At 39.9% G+C, this 26,172-nt stretch overlaps 1 protein-coding gene across 1 annotated transcript in view; it reads left to right on the forward strand.

Annotated features, from left to right (window-relative positions):
- LINGO2 (leucine rich repeat and Ig domain containing 2) overlaps positions 1–26,172 on the forward strand; it is a 784,226-nt gene that overhangs the window by 154,717 nt on the left and 603,337 nt on the right. The window contains exon 2 of the mRNA XM_087957605.1: positions 2,938–3,032. The gene's annotated coding sequence lies outside the window, so the exon portion shown is untranslated. The remainder of the gene's footprint in view (positions 1–2,937; positions 3,033–26,172) is intronic.

Here is a 26,172-nt window from a genome sequence, read left to right on the forward strand (position 1 = left end):
ATACAAAATAAAATAAATAAATAATAAAGATCCATTGGTAAAAAAAATCTGCAGTCAGAGGTGGTATTTCCTGGTTCTCCGAACTACTCAAAATTTCCGCTACCAGTTCTCCAGAACTGGTCAGAACCTGCTGAATACCACCTCTGGCTGTAGTGACTGTGAATTTATGTGCAAGAGCGGTTTTTATGCTTGTTTGGACTTATGAACAACATCACAGAATATGACCTGTTTGTAAGTAGAGTGTCAGGGTTCCAACTGATGTCCTAATAAAAGCAGGAGCCTCAAGCCAGTTTTCAAGAAAAATCCAGTTATTTATTAGGAGTGCCATGTTGGCACGGACCTAGTGAAGCCAGATCTGACCCCGCTCAGTTCGTGTCTTGCTTCTGACCCTGTTTCCACCTCCTCCCAAGGTGTGTCATCAGTCATATTTCCCAACAAAGCATTCGTGGGTCATAGAAATCACTTCCTCTGGCCATTGGTTTCTGTGGAGATGGCCTTGACATTGGATGGCTAGGGTGTGTGTTGTTTTGACTGAGGTGCAAATCCCTCGATGCAGCTGCGAAGCTCGGTTCCCCATTCCCCTGCCTATGGCAACTCAGGAATAGGTTAGGGAAGCTTCACGAGTTGACATAGAGTAATGTTTGCAGTGCCCCAATGCTAGGAAGGAAAAGAAGATGAGGCCTGGAAGTATTGGTTCTCTGAAATGGCTCTAGCATTCTAGAATGGCCTCTCTCTGGATATTGGATTGGTCCACAAGGAACAGACTAGTGGAATTATTCTTGAGAATATGGGTGTAAGTTTAATGCCACCCAGTTAACAATACATGTTGTACAATGTGAGTGATTGTTTTTATTTGACAGTATTTTTTTAATTGTTGAGTCAAATAATAGTTCTTAACTGGCAAAAGTCTCTAGATGTGACAAGATAGAAGTTTAATTAAAATAAAATAAAATATGGGAAAACCAAAAATAAAGCACCTCGCCTGGAATACTGCATCCACTTTTGGTCACCGCATTACAAAAAAGACGTTGAGACTTTGGGAAAAGTGCAAAGAGCCAGTAAGATGTTTAAGAGTCTGGAGACAAAAAACATAGGAAGAACGGTTGCAGGAATTGGGTATGGCCAGTCTAGAGAAAAGAAGGACTAAGGATTACATGATAGCAGTATTCCAGTATTTGAGAGGCTGCCACAAAGAGGAGAGGATCAACTTATTCTCCAAAGCACCAGAGGGCTGGACAAGAAACAATAAATGAAAACTAATCAAGGAGAAAAGCAACCTGGAATTAAGGAGAAACTTCTTGTGTGGACAATTAACCAGTGGAATAGCTTGCCTTCAGAAGTTGTAGGTGCTTCATCACTGGAGGTTTTTTAAGAAGAGTCACCTATTTGAAATAGTATAGGGTAGTGATGGTGAACTTTTTCGGCACCAAGTGCCCAAAGCACACACACGTGTACCCAAAATGCAACACGCGTGTCCCCCCATAGATGTGCATACCGCCCCCATTCATGTGTGTTCCCCCATTCAGGTGTCCGGTGCATGCACCCCCATCCCCATGCTCCCCGCCCCTGGCATGCACCCCACCCCTGTGCATGCGCAGCAGAGACCTGAAGACCAGCTGGCTGGCAGGAGGCACATGTGCATGCATGATGGAGCCAAGCTGGAGAGGGCTCTGCGTGCCACCCGTGGCACATGCACCATAGATTTGCTACCATGTGTATAGGGTCGTCTGCTTGAGCAGGGGTTTGGACTAGAAGGCCTCCAAGCTCTCTTCCAGCTCTATTCTGATTGATTGATTAATTGTAGTTTTGTTTGTGTACTTTTCTGTAACCAGGGGTAGGATTCTACCAGTTCGCACCTATTTGCTAGAACCGGTTGTTAACATTCTAAGCAGATGGGACAACCGGTTGTTAGAAGAAATTACTGTCCTAATCCTGTAAGGAAGGCAGGAAGGAAACATTCTGGTGTTGCTTACAGAAACTGCCTCTCCGTTAACCCTTATTACATTCTTGGCAGGACTAGATTTCCTGTCTCAGGAACGTCTCTGGAGTTATTTTCCCCTCCTTTGCTGGTACTTTGCTTGTGTGGAGTGACCATTGAAAAAAGTGACTTATGACCATTTTTCACGCTTACGACTGTTGCAGCATCCCCACAGTCATGAGAGGCCAGGCAAGGAGATGCATGCCTCGATTTGAGTGATGTTGAGTTGGCCACACCCAGCCAATAACATGACCACCAAGCCATGTCCACCCAGTTACATGACCACCAAGCCACGCCCACCACCTAAGTCACGCCCACAGAACCGGTTGTTAAAATTTTTGAATCTCACCTCTGTCTGTAACTCGTCCAAATAAAACATGAGTCAGAAAAATTGGTGAAGATACCAGTTCAACTTTGCAGTTTGGAGGAAAATCTTGTTTCAACACCTCAAATTAAAATGGGTATTCCAAAATAGACTGATTTAGCTTAGGGTTCTTTTAAAATCATTGCATATCCTGTGTGTCAGCATAGGGTTCGGGTTTTCCCATACTTTATGATATTCAGATTCATCTTTATTTTTTGATTTCAACATTAGTTTATCTATTTCTGCACATGTCCATATCTTTTTAATTATCTCCGCTTCATCTGGAATTTCCTTAAGTAGTTCCTGCAGTTTTGACATACATAGAAACAGAATCTATCTGTACCTTTTAAAAAAGGCAAAATTTTTACATCATTACATCTAATGAAATTTCAAGCATTTGATGATTTTGCAAATTTTTGTATGATTTTTTTTTTAAAGAGTAAAACACAGAGCCTCCATTACCTTAAAAAGTTGCTGAACTTCCAAGGGCATAAGGAAATTAATTTATTGTTTGCGTGGTTCAAGTCAAATCAACATGAAGTTGTGTTTATGTGGTACAGTATGAATTATTAAGATATTTTTTATTTCCTTACAGAAAATATACTGCCAAATTAAGAACTCTGCTTCTTGAGTGTTTCTCAAAATGTTTCCCTGTTTGAAGGAGGAGGATGAAAACAACCTTGCTTTAGGGTAAGTTCATGCAATCTTTAGAGTCAGGAATTTTTGATCACTATTTAACAAACAACTTAAGAAACTAATTGGAGAAAAAATAACTGCCATAGGAAAAATCTTGTAGCAACCTTTATGTAACAACCTTATCTATAATGGGTTTTTCCTGAAGTTATCTGTTTGTACAAGCAATTATTTGTATGCTTTTGAGATTAGTACAAAACCTAGAGTTGAGATGGGTGTCTATATCTATATTGTGATAAGCAAATAAATAAACAAGATGGACAGCAAAGACTCTTGTTGGCTTGGATACAAAATCAATAAAAATTCACATGATTCTTTTTCATTTTTTGGAAATCTGGTAGAACTTCCATTTTACTTGACCTTGAATAGAGGAGAAAGACACTTTAGTTTCAGAATTTGCATGATGTACTGATGTAAATATATCACAGTTGTTTCAATTAACAAAGAATTTAGGAGTAAAAAAAATCAGACTCCATTATCTAAAATCTGTTTTTTGCACATAGCAGCAAGTGTTTCTTTTCATAATAGTGGCTTTGTAAATTATAAATCTATACTTAGGAAAATATTCTCTCTTTTTTTTTTTTTACAAAAAAGATGTGATTAATTTATTTATCCCCCTTTTTCTTCTGTAGTAAGTTAGATATTCATTGTGTTATTTTGGTTTGGCAAGTTTTATTTTTTTAAAAAAATATCATAGCAGCATCACCTTCAGTAGGCAGCACTAATAATATGGTTTCCTTTCTCAGTAAGGGCACAAATATGACAGTTAAAGTACCGTCTGTGAGGGTGTTAAAACACATGATTACTTATGTGCTTTCCCTGAATCAGTTCAGTTTTCAACAAGCATTTTATGATGATTTCAGTTCTGGAATGAAAAGCTTGATATGGTTTCTTAATGGATTTAACCACCGTCCAGTTTGGTATTAGCAACTCAGGTAACAACTCAGGTAGTTCTATGCCGAGTGCAACTAATAAAGTTTTGTAAATATTAGAGAATGATGGCACTCTTCTGAGACTAATTCATGCAGGATTTTTGTTTGGATAAAAATGTTCCGGCAGTGCTTCCCTGTCCTAAGACTATCCTTTTTTTTTTTTGCATTTTTCTTAGTGTATATTCAGATATTGTTTTTCAACATAAGAGAGCTTGAAGTGGGGAGAAAACAAGGCCATATAGATGGCCCTGTTCCTTCCAGTGTACAAATCTTCATGCAGATGTGGGAAAGGTACCTCATTTCCTTGAGTGCAGCTCACCATGTAATTTGAAGTCCCAATAAAGCAAGTGTCCAGATCAGATAATTTTGCTTCAAACAAACTGAATGTGTCTTCCTGCCTGGAGAGATTGAGGAGATGAAGTCTCATTCTTTTCCCATTCTGATTCATCGCATACTCAGGGAAATGTTAGCATTGAGTTTTTGGGACAAGCACAACATTTGTAGAAGGATATTGGATCAGTTGCTGGGGTTCCAGCAGAGGTGGTATTCAGCAGGATCTGACCAGTTCTGGAGAACCAGTAGCGGAAATTTTAAGTAGTTCGGAGAACCAGCAAATACAATCTCTGACTAACCCCGTCCTCATCTATTCTCTGCCTCCCAAGTCCCAGCTGATCAGCTGGGTCTTCTTTTGTTGCCCTGCACAGGAGAACGGAGCTGGAAAGCAGGCTAGTGGGGTGGGGAGGGAATGGGATTTTGCAGAAACCTTTCTCCCAGGAGTGGGGAGGGAATGGGGATTTTGCAGTATCCTTCCCCTGTCCTCCAAGCCACACCCACAGTACCGGTAGTACAAAAAATTGAATCCCACTACTGGGTTCCAGCCTTGAATATGGAATCCGATACAGATTTATTTATTTATTTATATTTATTTTTATTTGTCAATTACTTACAAGATAATAGGTATAAGTAAAAACACAGTTATGAATACATGGATACATATAAGAAAAATATGGGGGAAGAAAGAAAGGGGAAAGGCGGAGAAAAGCCTCAAAGTTTTAAAATTGGATGGGAGAAGAGGAATTTTTTTAGGGACAAAGGATGAAATATAAACTTTTGCAAGAAAGATTCTGCTAGGTACAGAAGATGGTATTGTAACATTTATATTTGAAATAGTAAATTAGAATGGTTTAAGATTTAACAAGAAATTAAAATGTTGAAGTCTTTAATAATGATTGATTTTTAAAATGTAATAAAATATTGAAGGAAAGGAGGATACAATGTATTTAAACATTTTTGGTGGATAGAATGTACCAAGCAGAACCGAATTGGGTATTTGTTATGTTGAATGTTAATTTTACTAACTTAGGGGAGAATAGAAAGGCATCATACTCTGATTAGTGATTTCAGGAGAAATTCTTTTTATTATAAGAAGAGATAGAGGGATAATGAATGTAGCAAAAGATATAAATATAATGATTTAATTAAGATGGATTAAATAAGATAGAATTGTGAAGAGTGAAATGCGCTGCCCATACAGAGAGGTAACTGGGGCCAGGTACTTTACTAAAAGATTTTTTTATATGTTTGTTTGTGTTTTATGAGAATATTGGGGAAATTTCTGTGGAAATACAGGAAAGATTTAAATATGTAATGGATTTGTTTGTTGTTGAAATTAATAAAACTTGTTTAAAAAAAAAAAAAAAAAAAAGAAAAAATAAAAGAAACAATAGGACAGGGATGGTTGAAAAATAAAAGAAACAATAGGACAGTGCCTACGTTGGTGCGCTTATGCACGCCCCCTACAGACCTCTTAGGAAAGGGGTGAGGTCAATGGTAGACAGTCTAAGGTTAAAGTTTTTGGTGTTTAGGGAAAAAACCACAGAGTCAGGTAGAGTATTCCAGACATTGACCACTCTGTTGCTGAAGTCGTATTTCCTGCAATCAAGTTTGGTACGACTAACCTTGAGTTTGTATCTATTGTGTGCTCTTGTGTTGTTATGGTTGAAGCTGAAGTATTCATTGACAGGTAAGTCATTGCAATGTATGATTTTATATACCATACTTAGATCAGACCGAAGACGGTGTAATTCAAGGTTTTCTAGGTCTAGAATTTCAAGTCTGGTGGCATAAGGTATTCTACAACGAGTAGAGGAGTGGAGAACTCTTCTTGTGAAATATTTCTGGACTTTCTCAACTGTGCTAATATCAGATATGTTATGTGGGTTCCAGACTGATGAGCTGTATTCGAGTATTGGTCTACCAAATGTTTTGTATGCTCTAGTTAGTAGTGTGATATTACCAGAGAAAAAGCTATGTAGGATTAGGTTAACAACTCTTAATGTCTTTTTGGCTATGTGGTTACAGTGGGCTCTAGCATTTAGATCATTAGAGATGAGTACTCCAAGGTCCTTGACAGAGCTTGGATCATCAACAAGGTCTTGACTATTCAGCCTGTATTTCATTTTCTGATTTTTTTTTGCCAATATGTAAGACAGAGCATTTATTTGTTGAGATTTGAAGTTGCCATTTGTTTGACCATTCTGATGCATAGTCGAGGTCTTTTTGAAGGGTAGCAGTATTGTCTGTGGTGTTGAATAGCTTTACATCATCAGCGAAGAGAACGCATTTGCTCTTAATGTGATCACAGAGGTCATTTATGTAGAGTATGAAGAGAGTTGATCCTAGAGCACTGCCTTGGGGGACACCACTATTGACAGGTACAGAATTTGATAGCACACTCCCAATTTTGACCACTTGTTGTCTGTTTGACAGGAATGCTTCTATCCAGTTATGCAGTTGTTCAGAGATACCATAAGATTTTAGTTTTAGGAGTAGTTTGTCGTGTACCACTGAATCAAAGGCTTTACAGAAGTCTATGTAGATTGTGTCTATTGTTTTGCCCTGAGTTGTGTAGTCCATATGTTTTGTGTGTACAAGTTGCAGATTACAGGATAGTTTTTTTTGAAACCAAATTGTTTATTAGATTTATTAGATTTAAATTACTTATCTCTCCATCTTTTCAACAGCCCTGATAAGGATGATTGCAAGGTAGTTGGTGTAATTAAAACTTCTTCTGTGAATGCCAAATGTGAATTCATGTTCCTTTAGCGATTTCAAAAGAACATTGGGGGTTCTGGCCATCACTCTCTCTCTTTCTCAAATGTCTCATAAAATGAAGTTCTGTCTGCAATGCTTATGTCACTCCACATTTCCAAATGCATCACCTTATACCTCATCACACATTCTTCCCTGAAAAACACATATCCATGCATGCACACAGACAGACACACATTCTGTTGAGATTAATATCTAAGACAAGTTTTTTTTTTGGCTTCAAGGGTATTTCAGGCCGAAAGAGAATAACAAAATTAATTTCCAAACTCCCTTGTGAACCTGTCAAAGTTGTGAAGAATGCAGATAATATAACTGGCAATATGTATTCAGAGAAGTCTAGGCAAACAGCAGGACCCTTAAGCTGCCACTTAAATGGGATAAATCTGCTGCTAAGGAAATGCCTATCAATGGCATTTAATGCACTGGTTATCGAAGGCATTGGACTTACATGTTGAGTTTTTCTCTTATCCATCTATGAGTGTCAATCGTTTCATTGGGAGCCTTCCCAGTTTGGATAAGTGCTTGTATAGGACCCAGGTTTGATTTCCTAACTCTGTTTAAACCAGGGCTGTCAAACTCCTGGCCCTCGGGCAGGATGCATCACATGCTGGCCACGCCCACACTTGGTTTAGCGAAGGGGGAAAAAAGTCCCAATACGTCACTTGACACTACTATGGCAATGTGAGTTTGACACCCCGATTTAAACTAATGCCAGTCAGTAAAAAGTGATAAAAGCAAGTAGATGTGTATATATTAACCTTTTATCCCTTTGGTTGCAGCTTCAAGCTCCTCCTTCCTTGCGCTGCTGCAGTGGGTTTATGATACTATGTGTTAATGTAGACATCGTTTCTATATTTGTTTATGTTGGGTATAACCCTAAACCAAGCAAACAAAAGTGAGGTTGCACTCTCCCCCCCCCCCCGTCAAATCCCGTTCATCTTTTTGACTACCAGACTGACATTGCCCCAGAATAACCACCCCCTCTGGCAATCTCATCTAAACCAAAGAAGAGAATCCTCCCATCTTCCTTTAACAATGGACATCCCAGGTCCTGCTGCCCTCCTACAAAGCCACATTTTGCCTAACCAGAGAACTCGCCTCAGGTGCACTGGCAGTGACCTGCCTAGCTTCCCCAAATAGTCTAGCCAATGAGATTCCTAGGATTTCCGAACCTTGTAGCCCTCAACTTCTATACAAAACTTGCTTTCCCATTGTTCATCCCTGTTCATCTCAAAGGTGAATTAGCATATCTTCCCCAGCTTAGTGGTCTTCAAATGGGTTGGTTAACAACTTTTATAATTCAATGTCAACATGACCTGAATGGGGGAAAGTAGTATTTTTTTTTAATATTAAAGACAATTCTATATAAATTGTAAAGTAGAAATCATCAAATTGCAGTATTATAATTTCATAAGATATTTGAGCCAGCTAACAGTCTAGAAAAGTATAAAATACAGATTATAAAAAAATAAAATCTACTGCAAGCAAATAAAATCATTATTTATCCAACTCCAAAGAACTAGCTGAAAAAAAATTACAATACTAATTGTTATTTATCACTATTGTGACATGTTGTATAGTTCTTGTCTACCTTCAGAATTTCAGCACAAGTGATTTAATTATACAGTGGATTTTTACAATTGTGTTGAGAAACATAGTGAATTTATTATCAACATCATCTTTGGCTATATAATCTCAAATTTAATCCCACGCTGTTTGTGCATTGTCCTTATGGTAGTTATTCCAGCAGGAAGAATGAATTGTACTGTTAGCTGCAACATATGATTTCCATGGTAATTTTTCACATTTTTACATATTATCCCACAGGCTTATTATTGTTGCCCAGAATTAAGGCTCATGTTCAACCTGTCCTATGGAAGGACATTATTAACTTAAAGAAACAAATACTCTGTAGACAAGATTTTTCCATTGTCTTTAAATCAGTAGGTCACATTACTTTTAAATTGGGCTCATTAAATTGCTCGTTTAAAATTGCCATTAAATTTTTTTGTTCCCATTTGTTTCACTTTTGGAATTGTTCATGGAAATGCATTGAACAATGTATTATTAAGAAAGTAGAAATTATTCTACTTTCATTAGAGCTGACTCCAAGCAGAATTGTCCTTTTCTGATGACATTACAGGCCTGGAGGAACATTAATATGTTCTTCTCTATCAATGTTTTTGAGGGTAAAAGTTAAAATCTACATTAATTTGTGGTGAAATTACAATAATTAAAAATAATAATACCTAGGAATTTTATCTTTACCGTGGAACTGATATAGTAGTATACTGAAAAGAAATGTGAGGAGGGGGTTCTTAATTTTTTCTTTAGGATTTCCTTTCTTGTCCCCTGAGGGAGGAATTTAATGCTGAAAGTTTAGTACTGAGATTGTATCTTCACTTCTAAAATGGTTTGGTGGTCTGTTTTACCATAGTTAAGACATTCAGCTGAATGTCTTAATTAAGTTGGGAAGACAAATCATGCACCTCAGCCTCATCTTTCCCTCGGTTTCCACACATTCAACTGGAGGTCTGAAGGTGAGTTATATCTGACTTCAAGTACCCTTCTCCCTGTGGTTCGGGTGCCTAAGAAGATGGGATCCTAGATCTCATGGAGACCTAGATTCATATTGAAGCTAATGCTAGAGTAACGCTTCTTCAGATCTTTCAGCTGAATGTATGGAGTTGTGGGAGAAGAAAGGTGGGGATGAGGCAGGCTAGACTGCGCACCCTGTTCTTCATGCAGGTTGAAAGCCTTATGCCTTTAGCACGATGTTTGAACACACAGTTTACTTACTATTCTGTTATGGGCTGTGGTTGACTAGGTCACAGATCATTCTTTGAAAGAACCTGTGACTCACAGGCTCAATGAGTTGTTCTAGGTTTTATTTATTTTAAAAGGTTTATATGGCAACTCATGTTATATATAACGACAATGAGTAGCTCTAAAGGGCAATAATAAAACATAAAAAACCCACAAAATTAGCATGACAATAAGTTCCAGTGCTTGAGATACAGCACATGAAGTTTTCATGGACTCCAACCTTATTTTAGCCCAATGCTTGGGGGAAGAGCCAAGTCTTTAAAGACCTTTTGAAGGCTAAATTCAGAGTTAAGGGAGACAAGTCATTGTAAGACCACTGTATTCACTTCATACTGTAGTGCTAGCTGTTATCATTCTTTTGTTAATTTCACAAACCTAAATACAATTGCCTGTGTAATTTTACATCTCCAAAGGTTGTCAGGCAAAAAGAAAAGGCGCAGTGCTCATTAAAAAATGCACAAAAATAGCTATGATTATCAACGTGTCTTCTCTCCCCCCCGCCCTGCTGTATTAGAGGGAAATTCCTCTAGATCAGGGCTTTCAAACAAACAGCCCGCAGGCCTGATGCGTCATGTGCTGGCCACGCCCGGTTTAGTGAAGGGCGAAAAAGTTCCGATACGTCACGTGATGCCACTATGACGCCATGAGTTTGACACCCCTGCTCTAGTCTAGATGGTCTAGATCAGGGGTTCCCAACCTGGGGTGCGAGACGATATTCCAGGGGGTGCGAGAAAAGTCCAGGTAAATAATAGGAGATTGGCTATATGCTGGCATTTTTATTTATTTATTATGCAATGGATTAACTTTGTTTTCATTTTAGAGTTAAGTATCGTTATTTAGTGGCCGTCACATACATAGCTGAAAAGATTCAGTCCTACCATATATTTAACGCGTTCAGTAGTTCCTAAAGTCTAAATTTCAGGGGGTGCGAGGTTCGAGTGAAATTTCTTTAGGGGTGCGGGGCGAAAAAAAGGTTGGGAACCACTGGTCTAGATGGTCTAGATACAGGCAAAATTGCTGTGATTTTGGGGAGATTCTAAAAAAGACCTATTGAATCTTACCTCTTGAAGGACAGAGGCTGATACTATAAGACTAAGCTAGGTTGTTCCTTTTATTGACTTCCATTCTTAGTAAAAAGTGACTCTTGGGAGAGGCAGTTGGGAAAAGGCAAGTAGCTGTAGGATGGAGAATGGAGTGACTAGCATATATGTGCAAGGGGAACCTTTACCTTTACCGTATCAACTGTATGTCACTCACTTCCGTGTACTTTCCAGCAAAAATATGCAGAATCTAGTCTGTTGCAGGTAGCTTGGGGCATAAAGTGAAAATTTCTTTTTAATACAGAAAATGGTCTTTTTGCTGATATATTTCTTGCCACCGTTATTTTTAAATGGCTGCTTTGTATAAAAACATGCCACATGAAATAACAATCTTTGTTGTTAATGAAGTACGTGCCGTGCTCTATTATGAAAGGGTACACGAGGCCTACATTTTTGTTCCTTGAGAAATGAAGCTCTCATGGCTAGTAATTTATAATACTGGAAAAAAAGAATGCAGCTTGCTGTGCAGAAGCAGAAAAATGCCAGTCAAGCAACAAAATATGTAGCTAAAACAAGCAGTGAGACAGTGCAAGTTGTCTATTGGTATCTAAAAAGAAACTGCAAATTAAGAACTGTGGGTTGTTGCATTGCTATCTTCTAATTTTTATTAAAACTCACTATTGGTATATTTTAAAAGGTTATTATTATTATTATTATGTTTTTGAACACATGGTATTTTGTAAAATCAACATGCAACATATTCTTAGCATTGATTGTAGCCTAAATTATTTAAAAATTAATCTGATTAAACAGAAAAGCCTAGGTTTTTGAGTTCGATCATAATTCCATTCTTCATTTTTACATCGTACGAATTTAAGATGGCGAAGAATTCATTCAGTTTTCACTGAAATGAAGTGTGCCTGTGTTACCAATATGTGAAACTTAATGCCTTTGATGTTCTCCAAGAAGTTTCCGAATTAACATTTGACTCTTTGAATACACTCTATGCAAGGCTACTGTGGAAAAAGAAAATCTCCAGAATTTGCAGTTGTTTCAACATTTTCATTAATAACCATATTTATTACTTGAATCCTGCTAATTAGTCCAAGGGACAGGGATCCTTTGATGACTTAGCCGAAATAACTTCACTGACTTCCTATTGTTTAATTGGCTGAACAAAGAGAACAGAAGTGCATACACTGGGGAAAAGTGTCTAAAAATATGGTTATTATTGAAAATCTGGAATAAGTTATTAAGAGCGAAATAGCATAATATTTTCAAGGAAAGAGGCTTAATATGAAAGAAAGCAGCATGTATAGATTTACAGTTGGACTATATAAATCTTTTGGAATCTGCGCATTTGGGAATAGCAGAGTTGAAAGTCTATACTTTAATGACTGTGCTAGTGTTACTACCTTTGCCATCTTTTTGACTTTTTAAACGAATAAAACCTGCTATTTTTAAATTGAATTCTGTACAACCTTGTCTGAGTTTGGAAACTAATCAGTTTCCAGTCCAGTTAGCATTGGATAATTAGGCATACCAGGACATCAGGCTAAGTTGGTTTGGTGAAGTAGTGAAGAAGCTGAACCAGAAACTGGGAGACTGAATTCCAGTCCTTCCTCAGCCATGAAACTTGCTGGTGACTTGGGCCAGTCACTGACTCCCAGACCAAGTCACACTACAAGGTTGTTGTGAGGAAAAAAGGAGGCAGGTGTATTATACATGATTTCTTGAGTTGTATGAAATACAGCTGGGATACCATCATCATCTAGAAAGCTGGGTCAATTCGACTTTGTCTCCCTCCTCTTACTAGGTGTAACTCGTACCAGTTCAGTAATTTCATACTGGGTAAAATTCTGAAGGGTAGAGTTATTTTTCGTTTTTGTTTTGACCGAACTAAAATTACCATATTTTGGACACATAGCTCTCCTGGGAAATCTACAAGGCTGGAAAAGAAGGAAGGAAAGAAGAAATCAGCAGCAGTGCCAATGGTTGTGCCGCTAAAAGGTCAAATTGGGGATATTTTTATTTATTAATTTATTTATTTATTTTGATTTGTCAATTGCTTACAAGATAATAGGTATAAGTAAAAACATAGTTATGAATACATGGATACGTATAAGAAAAATATAATATATATATATAAAAGAAACAATAGGACAGGGACGGTAGGCACATTGGTGCGCTTATGTACAGACCTCTTAGGAAAGGGGTGAGGTCAATAGTAGACAGTCTAAGGTTAAAGTTTTTGGGGTTTGGGGGAAAAAAACCACAGAGTCAGGTAGAGTATTCCAGACATTGACCACTCTGTTGCTGAAGTCATATTTCCTGTATATTCTGTATATTACCTGTATATTCTGAATCAGGGATCTCCAATCTTGGCAACTTTAAGACTTGTGGACTTCAACTCTCAGAATTCCTCAGCCAGCTACGGACAGGCTGAGATGTTGGCTTCAATTTGACCTTCAAGGCATAGCTGGCTGAGGAATTCTGGGAGTTGAAGTCCACAAGTCTTAAAGTTGCCAAGGTTGGAGACTCCTGTTCTGGAGAACATATGTCAATGTAGTTAACAGGGATTTGTTGGCACATAATCGGTCAATAACAGAATAACAGAGTTGGAAGGGACCTTGGAGACTTTCTATCTAGTCCAATCCCCTGCTCAGGCAGGAGACCCATTTCAGACAAATTCATTGATTCATCATCAATGAATCAAAGGAGCTTTTAATGATTCAATAGTGTCAGCTAAGATGACAACTTGCCTGTTATTAACTCAATATTTGTCCCCAAGATAAGTTTCATTTCTAAGTCTCCCCGTTTTCTTGACATGTTTTGCAACACCAAAGAATTGTAAGACTTAGAAGATGAAAAGGACTCCGACCAAAACTCGGCTCCCTTTCAGTGCCCTTACTATGTAGAGCAGCGGTTCCTAACCTTTCCACCTTGGCGGCCCGGGGCAGGGGGAGGGAGCGTGGGAGTGGCAGGCGCACGTGTGCATACACAGCTCCATTGGTGTAGTGGCTTGTGCGTGCACCCTCCACTTGTGCAAATGCGTGTGTATGGAGGGCACTTGCCCTTGCATGCAAAAGCTCTATTTGCACGAGGGTTCTTCTTCTCACACATGAAACACTGAAGCTTCACGCACAAGCACAATGGCCCACCACTTGCAAGAGTGGAACTGCGCACGCATGGGAGCGCTTGCCCATTGTTCGTGCGGCCTGGTTTTAAACAGGCCATGGCCACTACTTGGGAACTCCTCATATATAGATATATGCCCCCCCCCCAAAGAATCACCCTAATGGGCCTCCCAAACTAGAAAACCGTTGGAATTGGCTTTTGGGCAATGATCTCATGCCTCCAGGGAAATATATTATATTTGGGGAGCTGATGAAATCTCCTACTGAATGGCTTTAGCAGAATTCTAGTTCAAGGTCTTGTTTTCAGTCTCAGTAGCAGGTAGAGAAAGATAGAGGCAAAAGGAGCTGAATAATAAAGCCAAGAGAAATAATGAGATGGAGCAAGCAGTTGCTGCTTTTGCAACTTTTTTCACCGCCCGCTCCATCTCTTTTATTATTTCCCTTGACTTGTTTTATAGCTTTTCAAACTTTACAATATTCTTGTTGAGGTATGGTGAAATTGTACTGATTGCGGCACAGATTTGTAAAACAGGAGGTGGGGGGGGAAGGCATTTTGTCAGTGGCAATTTATTTTTGATGTATTTCAAAGTCATTCCCAGCGTGGAATTTGCCATTTTCTCAATAGCTATATGCTAAGCTGACATTGCACCAACCTCCACACCCCAGAATCATTTTTTCTGGTCCATTGGAGCTACTTTAGATGATCTCAAATATATGTAAAGTTAGGCTTTTTGTTCCTAATTTGTATCAGCTCATACAGTCCTTGATTACATAGAATCATCCTCACATTTTAACAGTTATCTCACCAGTTTGCAGGGATCCTTTTGAGATTGTGGTTTCCTTCTCTCCCTTCCCCCTCTAAATAATTTGTCAACAGACTTACATAACTCACCGTTTACTCCTGACTCACAATCATTATGAACAACTTAAAACAGTCATAAAGCACATTCTTAAAAACCCACATTTCTCACAAGAAATGACAATTATTTCAAGACTTTCCCTTGTCTGTATTTAAACAATAATAACTTGAAAAATAATGCATTTAGAATGAATGAGATTTCTATGAGCACTAGTAATACAGTAATGCTACTAGTACTATAGTAATGCTACTGGTGCTACTGATAGTTTTATAGTACTATCACAACTGGTGACTGGGTCCACGTATTATGCTATGTCAAATGCAACTTGCATAACTCAATTATGTGGACAGATTAGAACTCAGCCATTGTGCTTTATTTACATCCAGTAGGTTAACATCCAGGATAAGTATTGCAGAATGAAGTATTGCAGGCTAACTGACTGCTTACTGCCAGGAGTTCGATCCTCACTGGCTCAAGGTTGACTTAGCCTTCCATCCTTCTGAGGTCGGTAAAATAAGGACCCAAATTTTGTGCAATATGCTGATTCTATAAACGGCTTAGAGAAGGCTATAAAGCACTGTAAAGTCTAAATAAGTCTAAATGTTATTGCTATTGCTATAAGCTTATCCTTTATTTTTTTGATAAATATCATAAGTACCCCTCTAGCAGCTGCTCTTTACATATTGTCTTTTACATCTGCTATACTCACAATGTTGCACAATAGTATGTAGTGAACTATTTCATTCATTTACTCTTACTCATGCGTTGTTGGGATTCTAAAATACCTCACCAAAGCTATTAATTAATTGATGTTAAATTAACACAATAATTAACTTGTATGTCATCCAACTTAAGTTAATGAGCCACAACTTGCCTTGCAGAAATTATACTGATCCTTCTTTAAGAAACCTGTATGTTTAATAATTTGGTATTTAATAATTTTTAAGGAATTTACCCAAATTAACCAGCTTACAATTGATGCATACATCCTCAGCCCCCTCTTTTTTTCCCAAAAAATATTTTCATTACCACTTTCCAGTTACCTTGCACTATATTCCATCTTATAAATAGCTTAAAATATTCTATTGGAAGCTGGATTTTAATAATGTAGAAAGTTTTGCAACAAAAATAGTTTTCAAAACACATTGAGAATATGTAGTAACTGGGTGTATGTTTTTGTGTACTAAAAAGATAATTTATTTTATTGACTGATATATATCCCAACATTTCTAATTAATCAGACAAATACTAAGTAAATAAACAAACTGGGCTTAGCAAGGGAATGAGTTATGCCTTAGCTATGTAGCATGGGAAAAGTCTGGGCAAAGCTGCATAATCAGATTTCTTTAAAAAAGCAAAGGAGAGAAAACAGACATACAAGACAAACTCAGGTGCCAAATTAGCATTATTTCTAAAAAATATTTCAGCAAAGGCTATCTTAATGAATGTAGAAGAAATAGTGTCAGCTATGATTAAAAATATTTGATACAAAAGTGTTGGGCAATTTCATTTGTAGTAGGAAATGCCCCTTTACTAGTTGCTTTAAATATTATGCTTTTCACTTCAACCATTGAAATATTGCGGTTTTATTCCCCTGACTTTCTGGAGAACTTCCAGATCAGAGATGGTATTCAGCAGGTTCTAACCAGTTCTGGAGAACCAGTAGTGAAAATTTTGAGAAGTTCAGAGAATCAGTAAATTCCACCTCTGACTGGCCCTGCCCCCATCTATTCTCTACCTCCCGAATCCCAGCTGATTGGCTGGGTCTTCTTTTGTTGCCTTGCATAGGAGAACGGAGCTGTAAAGCAGGTTAGTGGGGTGGGGAGGGAATGGGATTTTGCAGTATTCTTCCCTGGAATGGGGAGGGAATGGGGATTTTGCAGTATCCTTTCCCTGCTATGCCCACCAAGCCATGTCCATGTTCCAGATGCTTCAAAACTGCATATTCCAGCAAATCCTGCCATCAGAATAAGTGGTAATAGGAAGGCTGGGTATGATAGTTTAGCTGTAACCTAGGGAACCCTTCTTGGATTGGTTTCAGTAGGCTACTATTGTTAGGTCTGCTAACATCTTTAGAAGAGGTAACTTGTAAATCAGGGGTCTCCAACCCTTAGTTCGTGGACTCTTGCTGGTCCGTATCATACTAGCAACCGGTCCATGCAAACAAGAGAAATCCCATGCAGGCAGCACACAAAATCACGCCCCTTCTGGTCCAGGGAAAAACCTCTCTCCATGGAACTGGTCCCTCATGCCCAAAAGGTTGGAGGCCACTGTTCTAAGTACCTCCTCCTATGTCTTCTGTGCAAATGAAAGCACATTTAGGGGAAATTAAAATCTAGGATGTATATTATTCCTTTTTTTTTTTGCTGTATTTTGCAATCATCTGGTGTAAGATTATATCTGATGTAGTTCTTTCCTTTGTCTAGGTTGGATTTTACTTTAACATTCTCTAGCCTACATTCAGGAATTGGTGTTGTTGACCAAAGAGACAACAATGTTGGGTCACAAGAGATGCCCAACAAATTATTTGCCTTCAAGGAGTTAATAACTCTTTGGAAGCCAGGAAAAGGAAGAATAAGGCATCAATTCAAGTTTCAATTTCCTTTCAGTATTGCATATTTAGATTCTACATAGCAACATGAAGGTCCACGCTCAAATTACTGTAATTCAAAATGCAAACTTCAGTCTTATCGCATTGAACAATGGCAGAACTGCTAGCTCTTACAAGGAATCCTAATATTGTTTAAGGAATTTTATTAAAAGGGGGTTACATACAGTTTATAAGAGGAAAAATATGGATTGTGAAAAACTATTTGAGCAGTGAGTTGAATAAATAAGCACCCCACTTCCATTCCAAGTAATTCCCTCTTCCTGCTTTATTGCTACAAGAAAAAAAAATTTGTAGCAATAATTAATGGACCACCTGTAAGTAATTAGCCTGCATATTAGTTAATTCTGTGGTGATCTTGGAAGGAATTCATTTCAGCCTTAAAAAAATATGAAAGTCATGGGAAAATCAAGTTGCAGCTGAAAACATAGTTTCTTCTGAAATGGATTTGATTGGATCAGTCTTTATTCTGATTTTGGAACAAGCGAGCACAATAGGCAATGAAATTAGTAGACAGGCAAAGTTGACATAAGTTGAAGGGAAAGTGTCCTTCCTAGGGAAAATCTTGTTTTTACTTTACAGTTTTGCCATGAATTTTGACTGGAGTGCCAAGAGAAAGGATCCTTTATGTTAATGGGTTTCCTTAATGTGCCTGGCTGGCCATTTCATGACAAAAGCTAGAGTAGACAAACCATCACACATTCACCAGGAGTTTTTCTATTTTTACTTTAGGATTTTTTTTCATTTTGGAGAGCAACTAAAGCTCTGTAAAATGATCAGATATGCCTGTAGATTAATATGGTGGTGGTGGTGGGAATAAAAAGTACACCCTACTGAATTTGGTGGTTTCTTCTGAATAAACTATGCCTTCCATGAACAGTAAATAGCAATAGCACTTAGACTTATATACTGCTTTGTAGTACTTTCTAAGTGGTTTACAGAGTCAGCCTATTGCCCCCGACAATTTGGGTCCTCATTTTACCCACCTCGGAAGATGGAAGGCTGAGTCAACCTTGAGCCTGGTGAGATTTGAACTGTCAAATTATAGGCAGTTGGCTGCAGAAGTAGCTTGCAGTACTGCACTCTGACCACTGCGCCACAGAGGCTCCTAGCCTACATTGGGCTCTTTGGTCAATGGAAAGACTTGTCTATAAGCTCACATTTGGACTACATTTTTGTCATGAAGCAGTGGGCATTATGAAGCATGTAATGTTGTTAGTTGCCTGGTAAAAAATTAAAGAATATGTTTTTATTTCATGGCAGACTATTCCCTCCAATAAATATTTCACCTCACTGCTGAGAGTCTCTCTCAGTATCTTCTCAAGACCCCAGGGCTAAATAAAGAAGCGTTTTTGGCATGTTCGCCAGCCCTCTCTTCAACTTTTGAACTTCAAAGTCAAGTCAAGAGTTCCTGTAGTTGTACTAGAACTGGCATTCTCAAAGACTTTTCCCTCAACTATCTTTTTTCTTCTTCTCGAGAATAGCATGCCCCAGATTCCTTGCATTCAGGACTGATTTGGTGCCTGTTCTAACACTGTTCTCTTGTTATTGTCGCTGCTCCTGTTATTGTTGCTGCTGCCGCCTACTCACAACTTCAGCTTTTCAGCCACCTTTTTCTTCTCCATCACATAATCACTTTGCAGCTGTTTTTTCCTCTTTGAAAGCTGCTAGCCTATCTAGAAGTGCCAATTCAGCAGTTTCCATAGCTTACCTCCAGCTGTCTTCCTGTTATCTTGAGGAAATATCTTTGCTTGCCTAAAATAACTCGCTGGTTTTTTTGTTTTTTTTAAGAGCAGCAGAAAAGAAAAATAGGCCAAAGTGCAAACTTTAATGTGTGCTAGTTCTTGAAAAGTTAATATTTAGAACACCCCAGATATGTTTGCCAGCCCTGTGCAAAGCTTTAAAGAGATGGGTCACGTTAACAAAGCTCTCCCTCTCAAAGCTGCCTTATAAAGCAATGAGGAAGTGCCCGGCTAGACTATTTCTCAAATATGACAGCTTCAAAATCCATGGTTACTTCATCTATGATTAGGTCTAAACCTGTTTCTTCCATCTATATCTTAACAAACTTCTAGGCAATGGGAAAGAACCTCCTCCTGTTTGGTCCAGGATGAAGATAAGACAGTTGAATTTCATATGTATATTGATCATACCTCATCCTGTGTCAACAGATGACCTCTCCCAGTAGCTTAACAGATAACAGATAACAGATAACAGATAATCAGAGTTGGAAGGGACCTTGTAGGTCAGACCCTACACCATTTCTGACAAATGGCAGTCCAATCTCTTCTTGAAGGTTTCAAGTGATGGCTCTCCCACAACTTCCGAGGGCAAGCTGTTCCATTAATGCAGATGTTAAATAATAACAGAGTCTGCAGAGAGTCTCTTACATTTGTATCACTTCCTGAACTACTCACTCAGGACAGACTACTCTAAATACAATTCTCTGCTCCCGACCTCTGCTAGTAGCTCAAAAAGATACCATGATCAGTTGAACACCACTGAGAGGTCCAGAAGGATATTTTCCATCCCAATCTTTTCATGGGTCATCAGCAAGAGTAATCAAAAAGTCAATGCCGTACTAGGCCTGTGTCTCAACTGAAGACTCATCAGCGCAGCTTATCCAGGGCTCTCCGCAATTGCAGCATTATCTTCTCCATTATCTTCTCTATGAAGCAGCTTGCTGTCCAAAATAACTAGCTCAAGTGGTAGGTCCATAAGGATGGGATGTACTGCCACCTCCTTCAGGGTACATGGCATCACTTCCTCATTCACAGTTTTATTAATCACCACCCACAGCGGGACTTCTGTCACCATCCTGCTGCTTTCCCTAATAAAGTCTGAGACTGCTCAGACTGCTAAGTAACCTCCGATTAAGGTTGCCAAACTATAGTTTTAAATAGTAATAGCACTAGCACTTAGACTTATATACCGCTTCACAGTGCTTTACAACCCTCTCTAAGTAATTTACAGAGTCAGCATATTACTGACCTTGGAAGGATGGAAGGATGAGTCAACCTTGAGCCGGTGAAAATTGAACTGCTGGCAGCTGGCAGTCTGCAGAAATAGTCTGCAGTGCTGCATTCTAACCTCTGTGCCACCACAGGTCTTAGGTAATATAGAGAAGCTCTGATGCTAGCTGTAATTACTGCAATGGATCCAGGCTTATAGCTTAATGTTCAGCTATATTTGCTCTTTGTTGAATTCCATATATCTCTTCTGCTGCTTCATCTCTTGGAGCTTCTTGGTATTCCAAAGAGGTCCTCCTGAATTGGCATGTAGGAGAGCAAATCTAGAAATAAATCTGCTAAATGGGTGGCGGGTGGATCTTAGTAAGTTCTTCTTTTCTGAAAGAGATTACAATAAACGGTTAGAATGCTGCTAACGTTCTTATTCTAAATGTATCGTCCATTAGGCTTGCTACTATGGTGACCTTATTGCGGAATTTATGCCATTTATAATTTATATGCGAGGAGTATCTTTGTTTCAAATAGCCACAGATGACCACCGTGTAGGGCAGGGCAACTTTAAGACTTGTGGACTTTGCTGGCTGAGGAACTCTGGGAGTTGAAGTCCACAAGTCTTAAAGTTGCCAAGGTTGGACACCCCTGGTGTAGGGTATTTGGGGAATGAGCTGCTCAGTTGGGAGGAGGATTGCTTACTGTCCATATTCACATTGCTTATGGCAGGGGTCCTCAACCACCGGGTCGCGGACCGGTACCGTCCGTGGAGCACTCTGTACCGGGCCGCAAAGAAAAAAAAAATGGCTTTCTTCGCCTTCGGTGAATGCTGCTGGGATCGGGGATCAAGGACACAAATGAGAGAAGGGGAGGGAGGAAGCAACCAAAGCCTGTCCTGCTCTCTGGCTCAGCGGCTTTGGTTTCCTCCCGCCTCGTTCCTCTCTCAGTCGCTCTCTCGCTGCTCCACCAGCCCAGTAAGAAACTGCTTCAAAGAAGCTGGGTGTGTTGTGTGTGTGTGGCTTTTCCTGTCACCGCAGCACCTCCGAGCGCCTGTTCACCCCACCCCGCCCGCCCGCGCACGGTTCAATCCACAGTGCTCCGTTCTACCTGCCTGCCTGCCTTCTTCGTTTCTGGTGAGAATAATAACTATTCGCCTTTTTATCAGCCGAAGCTGCTCCGAAACGAAGAAGGCAGGCAGGCAGGCAGAACGGAGCACTGTGGATTGAACTGCTGGCGGGCGGGCGGGGTGGGGTGGGGGTAAACGGGCGCTTCGGAGGTGCTGCGGCGACAGGAAAAGCCACCCCCCCGGCTTCTTTGAAGCAGTTTCTTCCTGGGCTGGTGGAGCAGCGAGAGAGCGACTGAGAGAGGAACGAGGCAGACACCTGAGGGAGGGAGACACCTGCAAGCAAACCACCAAACTCGGATTCTCCCCGGTCCTTGAAAAAGTGTTTGTGCTTGAAACTGGTCCCTGGTACAAAGAAGGTTGGGGACCACTGGCTTATGGCAAGGATGAGCAATCTGCAGCTCAGAGGGCTCTTCATATGGGTCCCCAGCGCTCTTTCTAATGATAACTTCTGAAAACTGAAGAGAATATCCTGCTGCTTTGAGACAGGGAACGTGTGAAAGTTATAGTTTCAACCCTAAAATAGGTGTAGAGCAATGTGAGGAAGGAATAAAAGCTCTAAAGCTGCTTCTCAAACCTAGTCCACCAACATAGATGCCAAGATGACCTATGGAGAAGAAAAACCTGGCCTTCAGACCGAAAATCCCAAAGGTGCTTTTTCAAGAGGCAACCGTGCTTACTGTTTTTTTCTTTGAAGACATTTTGCTTCTCATCCAAGAAGCTTCTTCAGCTCCATCTGCTTGGATGAGAAGCAAAATGTCTTCAAAGAAAAAAACAGAAAGCACAGTTGCCTCTTGAAAAAGCACCTTTGGGACAACCATGACCTGGATGATTGAGAATCTCCATAGATATTCAGACTGAAAAGTTCAAAGTTGAAATTTGTCCCATTGATCAAGATATACTAGAGTAGATGCTGGAACTTTTTTCAGCTTGTGAGCTCAGCCGCTTATTTGTTGAGCCAGGTATCTCCTGCAATATTCATTGGCCCTGTGGAAAGTATTTTTCTCTGAGGGAGGAGGCATCTCCCTCAGCCATGAAAGAAGCTATGGTGTACCTTCTCTGGACCTAACCATTGTGGGACAGTATTTGTCCAGTCTTCAACCAGAGGTTGATGGAGAGGGTGTTCAGGCTTTAGCTCTGTAGGACCCTGGAGGAAACAGATTATCAGTCAGGGTTCAAGTCAGGGTTCAGAGGCAGCATTGGTTGCCTATAATGATGACCTGTGGTGAGGTGGTATCTTTCTGAATTGCCTTTGATCTCTCAGTAGCTTTTGATACATTGGTCACAGTACTCTTTTGAACGAGCTTCAGGAACTATTGTAATTCAGGTTTACTTGGGGCTGCCATTGAAGATAATCAGATAGCTGGTCCAGAAGACTTGGTCTGGGCAGGGATGGGCATATCATGATATACTGATGTGACTCTTCACAATTGCACTGCCATCTGGGTGCAAATCAAGGTGCTGGTTATTACCTGTAAAGCCCTTCATGATAATGCTCATCAAAGCCTATTTAAGAGATTGACCATTTCCAAATCTTTCTGCCTGTCCAGTGAAGTCAGGCAGACTGGGCATGCTTTAAGCCCTGTTGATTGAATATCATCTTACAGACCCTGGAGGCATACCTTCTCTGTGGTAGCACCTGCCCTATGGCACCACCAGCACTGTTGGCCGTCAGCCAACAAGATAGCTTGCGGCTTGCCTGCACAGGACAGTGAAGCAAAAGCTTAGGTAACACTTTCAGAATAAAAGAGTCTATTTTAGCAATATCTTAATATCTTAAGCAATATTTTAAGATGGCAACTACAAATGTAGTCAAAGACTTGGTCCAGGCTGGAACCAGGACTCAAAACAATAAGTAAATCCAAGAGGGGAAAAAAAGTCACGGTGAATCTGGAATTCAAAGCATGGCAAGATAAACACAGCAGAACTGAAGCTTCAAATGCTGTTTCTTTCAGAATAGGAGGCCCATAAATATGCCAGGTTGAATGCACAGCTCTGAGGTACCTTACACAGTAGAGCGTACTGTCCTAATTTTGGGGCACTCTATCTGATCTGTGGAGATTAGTCTTCTGCTTCCTTAAAATCCTCTGCTTGGACTGGATGGCTGAATTTTAGATTTGAGACACCGTCAGTGGGTGCAGGCAGGGAGTCCTGGGGGTTTATAATTTCACCCATAATCCAGTAATTGATGTCAGCACTGCTGGAATTGCAGGACTATTATCTCTATATGTCCCACCTCAGTTTCCTCTTTCTTCTCAAAAGACATGACCATAATATTGGTTCCCTTTATTATTCTCACATTCCCTGTTATTGTAAGCTGTCCAGAGTTGCTCTGTAAGGCAGCCTCTAAATTGAAATATTAATTCTACCACAGTCTAAACATTTGGCTGATGGTGTGGCCAACCACAACAAGCCCATTCAATATGTTGAGAATACGCAATTCGAATTTCATGCTGGATCAACTGTCATACAGATTAACAAGAGTCACATCAAATGATATGGGCTCCTGGGCATTCACTGAAAAATGTACTGCAAGTTCAGATCTTGACTAAAACAGTAGATTTAGTCAAGTTTAGATTTTGACTAAAACAATAAAAACAAAGCTGTCAAATTTATTACAACTGAAACATTGATCTAAACAAACAAGCTGATGTTTTCTCCGTAGAACTGCTGCGAGCATCCAGAGAGTGGGAGGTGCTTCAGTCCTTCCTTCTCACAGGCTGAGTTATAATTGAAGAACGCTCCTCCTTCCTCCACGTGGCTCCTCCATGCGTTCTCCCAGTTTCACTCAGCCTTTCGAGAAAGCAGGCAGCGATCTCTTGTTCTTTGGCCGTTTTTCAGAGTTTTTTCTTCTAAGTTTTCAGGTTTGCCTTTATTCCTTTCCTCCTTGTCCCTGCGTTGATAGTGTGCTCTTAAATTTAATTTGGTGAGGCGTTTTTGCCTGTAGGAAGGGGTTTAAGGACTCGGAGCTTTCCATCGCCCCCCCTCCTCCCTTTCTCTGCATTTCCAAGCGTGCCTTTATCCAGCCGCTTGGCTCCGCGCCTTGATTTATTGCGCTATCATCATTCCCCCCTAGAACGCATTAGAGGAAGCAACGCTTCCTCCCCCAGCCCTGGCTTTTCGTTGTTCCTGATTGCCTGGTAAGCGAATAGGGCTGGTGCGCCTCTGATTGCTCTCGCCGTGCCGGGCGGCCATTTTGGAACCGCCTCGTGGCCGGGCGCCATTTTGTTTTATTTAAAAATATTTTTCCTGGCTGTGTGTAATTTTTGTTTTTGGATTTAAGCTGTGTGGATTGAGGCCCTAAGCGGGACCGTCAGGCCGCGTGGAGCCCATTTTTTTATTGGAGGACACTGTGGTTCCGGCCCTGCTGTCTTTCCTTTAGAGGTTTTTTCTTGTTGGCTTTTTCTGTCTGTATCAATCAGCTTGTTCAGAGGCGCGGCACGTACTTCCCATTGTGTTGGGAGGCTGCCTAAAGAGGCCTACCTATTCTACTTATTTTGCTTCCCTTATTTATTGGCCTCTGCTCATTCGGCTCATTTGGATTTGTATTTAATAATTTTTATTATTATTTTCTCCTTGTGCCTTTTGGCCCTGTCCTTGGGCCCCGCCTTAAAAAAAAAAAAAAAAGAAAGAAAGAAATTATTATTATTAGTTATTTTATAATATATTCCAGCAAGCCTTTGTGTAAATATTTTTGGATAGTTTTCTCCTTGTGTTTTTAGTACTTGGTGTTTAAAAAAACAAATTCAATAATAAATAAATAAATAAAAATAAAAATAAAAATAAATAAATAAATAAATAAATAAATAAAAAAAAAAATAAAAAAAAAAAAAAATAAAAAATAAAAATAAAAATAAAAATAAAAATAAATTTTTTTATTCAAAGGGGGACGTGATCTGATTTTGGGAAAACCGGTTTGCGTTTGTAAGCCGAACTCCTAGGCGTGCCAACCGCCATATTTGTTGTAAGGTTTTTTTCCTTGATACCATGGCAGAGAACAATCCAACTGGCTCTTCCCTGAAGGCCAAGTCGAAGACGCACTATCTTCGTAAGAGGGACAAGGACTCCTCCAGTGCTTTCAAAAGGACGCCTTAAGGCGTCACAAAGCTCTGGAAAAGGAGTTCAGCAAACGATCTAAAGAACTGCACACTATAATTCCTACCCCACCTTCTACTTCTGCCCATCCCCTCCCCTGCCGAGTCGCTTTTTCCCCTCCAGGTGCAGTACATCCACCCGGAGCCGCCAGCCATCCCGCACTCCAGAGGCGACCTTCACGCCAACCGCTGCAGGTCTTCGCCCTGAGGAGCCGCCGTCAACCATCATCCCTGATAGTATCAGGAATGGATGCAATTTGCTATCCGTCAGGGTATAGCTGATGGAATGCAGCAGCTATCCAGACCTGGTTCTCGAGGGAGGACTCCCGACGTTGAATCTTTATCTGGTCGATCTCTCTCCGGGCAGGCGTCCCAGCAGGGTCAGGTACCTTCTCATACGGATGCCCCATCCCCAGGAGGGAGGAGCCTCAGGAGGTCTCTCAGGA

This window comes from Notechis scutatus, chromosome 2, assembly GCF_049901735.1.
Source record: "Notechis scutatus isolate UNSWTSFEM ecotype Mainland chromosome 2, rNotScu1.2, whole genome shotgun sequence".
In the NCBI taxonomy this organism is placed as follows: Eukaryota; Metazoa; Chordata; class Lepidosauria; order Squamata; family Elapidae; genus Notechis; species Notechis scutatus.